This window comes from Cibotium barometz, chromosome 28, assembly GCF_041138505.1.
Source record: "Cibotium barometz isolate CiBa-2024 chromosome 28, ASM4113850v1, whole genome shotgun sequence".
Classification (NCBI taxonomy): domain Eukaryota; kingdom Viridiplantae; phylum Streptophyta; class Polypodiopsida; order Cyatheales; family Cibotiaceae; genus Cibotium; species Cibotium barometz.
In genome coordinates, this window is record NC_141073.1 from 32,434,310 (window position 1) to 32,438,825 (window position 4,516).

Genomic DNA, 4,516 nt, shown 5'->3' on the forward strand with positions numbered 1-4,516 from the left:
GCGCAAGCAGGTTCCCAACCAAAAGAATACAATATGGGGGAAAGGGAAAGGAGAGATGTGACAATATCTAGTAGTAGTAATGGAGAGGGAAGTACTGGAGAAAAAGAAGATGAGCTATTAAGGAAAGTGGTTGATCCATTAAAAGAGGTACCTACGAGTTCAAAACAGTATATGGTTCCGGGAGTAGCGCCATTTCCATCTAGGTTGAAGGATGGGGAATGTCCAGGGAAGACCATGGATGGAAAAGGGACTCAAAGTGTTGCATTTGACTCTTGGGAAATGTTGCAACAATGTAAATTTACGATTGACTTTCCTACTCTAGTGTCTATTTCTCCAGTATGCCATAAGCAATTCTATCAGAAGTTGGTAAAAAGGAGGAGGAAAAGACCTATGAGAACAAATCACACTATGAGAGAATGGACTGCTTGCAGCGGGTTATTACCGCGCTCCTGGAGAGAGAACAAGTAAGAGAAGAGAGAGAGTGGGGGGGAGGTGGAGGAAGGAGGTAAAGCGCGCTATTACCGGGAGTATTACCGCAAGTATTTCCGCGCAGATTACCGCGCTTATCACTATGTAGTCCTTTTTTCAAAAGCCCACCCGTTCGGTTTGTTCCCGCTAATTTCTCTCTCTCCCCCCATCATCTCTCTCCCTCTCTTTTCCCCTCATCATCTCTCTCTCCCATCTTCTCTCTCTCTCCCCCCCTCATCATCTCTCTCTCCCATCTTCTCTCTCACTCTCTCTCTATCTCTCTTCCCCATCATCTTTCTCCTATTCTTGTTCCCTTTCACTTATTTTTACAAATATTTAGATTTAAACTCATACATACATACATACATACATACATACATACATATATATATATATATGTATGTATGTATGTGTGTGTATATCGCGATTATTTTCGCTTCAACTATATATATATATATATATATATATATCTGTGTGTGTGTGTGTGTATCATCTATCTCTGCAAAGATAGATCAGCTCCGTGGTGTGATTGGAATCACATACCATAGTTTCTTTGATGTAGGGAGGAAGGCACATAGAAGACCTATCAATAAAAGAATACAAAACAAGTAGGTTAGATAATGATCACTTGAATTCTACAATAGGATTATTTAATTATAAGTTCTTGCATACTTTTACCTGCTCGCAACTAGTAGGGTGCACAAAGATATCGGTCTTTCCATGATGAAACTTGGTGGAATCCACCATGTATAGACCATTCTCATGTTTCATCACTGCACCTGCAAACCATCGACACTCGAAGAGAAATGAGTGAAAGGTTCTGAAATCCACCTTGATTATTCTTTCTATGGTTCCAGAATACCTCACCTCTTCAATTGTAGTGTCAAAGTTGCCCATGATTCCACTATCGCTTGTGGTTCTGCTCTCATCCACCCTTCGGGTACGAAAATGACGTCCTTGAGACCACATAGAGTTGAAAGTAAGGCCCTGCAAAATCAAGTGATTTTAAATGCATACACTCAAAAAAATATACACAAAGATATAAACACATGCAAATCCACATATGGACTATTTTTTCATTACCTTTGGCATGCACCCTCTTGCATACTCCCATTCCCTAGGGCTAATTTGCTCTCCTTGTGCCTTAGCTTTGGTCATCGTAGCATGTATCCATTCCACATCAATGAGAGCAGGGAATTTCGTAAGCTCTTTAGAAAAAGGAGGTGCTCTCCTTCCCTCTATGTGCCCTCTTCCATGCATCTCTCTCTCTATCTCTTGTTGCACGTGCCTCCACGAACATATCCACCCATTTTGTCATCACGGGAGCGTTGAGTAGAGAGTAATTATTTACCATAGCCTGGAAATCTCTATCCATGACGAGCAAGGTCCCTTTTCCACTAGGGATGTTGGAGTGCATCTTCGGGTCCTCCTCTTCGGTCCATAGACGGGGCAATGATGGATCAATGGTGGTGAGATATTGAGAGACATACACAAAAGCCTCTTGCACTATCCACCCTTCTACCATACTTGCCTCCGGTTGAGCTCGTAATCTGACAAAATCTTTTAGTGTCTTGAGGAATCTCTCTAAAAAGAACATCCACCTAGAGTGCACCAGACCACAAATGGCAATCTCATCAACTAGATGGAGTAGTAGGTGCACTTGACTAACAAGAATGGATCATGGAAAAGCATCCTCGAGAGCACAAACGGCCTCCACTACAAGAAGACGAGCTGCAGGAATGGATGAGATTTCTATCTCTTTGGAGCTCACAAACCTACAAGCAATACAAGTATTTAGCCACATGATTAAGAGGGAGAGGGGATCTAATGGAATAGGAGTTAGTGTGTATTACCTCACCACCTCTCCAACCTTGTAGATTGCTCTCTTCACCTTTGCATCTCCATATCCACTTATGCCTATTGGAATGACAAACTGTAAAACAAGAGCATACATGTGATTATTGCATTAAAGACATAAGTATATGTAAATAAAAGAAGAAGGATCAGTGTTTGACCTGAAGCATCTTATGCCAATCATGACTCTGCTCTTGCTCTACTTTAGACATAATCCAAGGTGCCTTGGGAAGGATAATCTTCCCACGAGGCCCCATGCGAGGTACGACCGAGGGTGGGAGACGTCTAAGGGCTTGCATGTCTTCCCTAGCACCAAGTGAATCCCTCTTACCCGTTACATGATCCCATATGGCTTGTCCCACATTCTTGAACACGTGCATGGGATCCAAAAGGTGTTGGATCTTCAATTTTGACCAATAGGGGAGGCTAAGCAAGATCGAATGTCATGACATACCTCTCGGTGGTCCATTAGGAGGAGGGGATTGCGCATGATGCTCCTCCCAATGCTTTGCCCAATCTTGCATGCTCCATTGAAATGGCTCCATCCCATTGGTGGAAGGTACATACTTGGGATGCGATGAAGGCAAGAAACGATGGTTGTTCGGATATATCACTTTGTTTAGGAGCCCGGGCCTCTCTGTCACTAATGATGGACCACAAATTGGACATGCGCTATGTCCGGATGTGGATAAACCTAAAGCATGCATACAAACAAGAAGGGAGAGCACACTTTTCAATACATGTTGATATATACATAACAAATAAAGATAGGATATGAGCATACCAAAGATCTCTCCAAAGCCTAGAAAGTCATGCATTGTCCACAAGAGGATGCCTTTCACCAAAGCACGTCGATCTCGAGGAGGCCTAGAAACATCCATCACCTCGATGCCCCTCCACAACTCCTGGAGTTCCTCAATTAGATAAACATCCATGTTTTTAACCTTATGCTTGCCTAGGATGAGAAGAGAGAGAAAGATGTTGCCTTTTTTGGTTGTCTCCCATGGTGGAATGTTGTAGTTCACAAGCACAACCAGCCAAGTGCTCCAATTAGTGGAACGTTCCCGAATGTATCTTCGATGTGACCCCATGCCGGTGTATCCACTGGCACTCTCATGACTCCATCATTACTACGGTTTGATGCATGCCATGTGACTAGTGCGCTACTCCCTTTGCTTCGAAACATATGCTGGACACGAGGGATAAGTGGAAAGTGTCTCAAGACCTTGCGAGGCACTGTGGTGGTTTGCATGCCATCTTTGTACCTCTTCTCTTCACATCTAGGACATGTATCTACGTAGGCATGCTCACCACGAAAGAGCACACAATCATTGACGCATGCATGTATGTGCACGTAGTCCATCCCCAAGCTCGTCACAATACCTTGAGCACTTCGACGGCTATCCAGTAGTTGATTGCCTACGGGTAGTAACTTTCCTAGCAATCTAAATCACCAAAAAATCATAGAAAAGTGAAATTAAAGAGTAAGTACGGTACACGGTGTTAACGACAATAAAATATATATGCATACTTACCTAAGAAGCGCATCGACACTTGCACTACTCCATCCAAACATTGCTTGAAGATTCAAGATCTTGAGGGAGGCTCGCAAAATAGAGTAGGTACTTCCCTCATAGACTGGTTTGCGGGCTGCCTCAAGCAATGACTCCTCTAAAGATTGCCTGACCTCCTCGCACGTGCAATCATCCTCACACTCATTATTGGCTTCATTGAGAAGTAAATCCTCCACCATTTCATGTAAAATGGTGTCCTCAACCCTCACATGGGGTAGAACATCGACGGATGCCCCTCTCCCTCCATCATGAACCACTCTTGATGTGCCCACCTCAGGGGGGGTTGAAGCCCCTGTGACGGCCTCTTGTCGCAACTGTTCCTCCCTTCTGTGCTCCTCCACCAATGACGCTCCAATGTGGAGCAACGTCAATCTCTACCGTCGTCCGTGGGTCCATCGTCTCTTCTCATGCACGCTTTCGTGGATCCTCCCATAAGCCCCAATCAACGTGTGCTAGACACATGCGTCGAAGACGTGCGATGCCCTTTTACACCTCGTGCTGCAGCGGGGCAGGGCAAGCGATCGGCCAACCATCGGTTGTGCTCTAGGCCCGCCCGCGGTCCCTCATCGTCCCATTCGTTCTGCATGCATGAACAAGGGTTAGATCAATTTAGAAAAACA

General features: G+C 44.5%; 1 pseudogene; it reads right to left on the reverse strand.

The window, feature by feature from the left end:
- Positions 1-325: 325 nt before the first annotated feature.
- LOC147622752 (uncharacterized) lies at positions 326-4,075 on the reverse strand (annotated as a pseudogene).
- Positions 4,076-4,516: the final 441 nt, after the last annotated feature.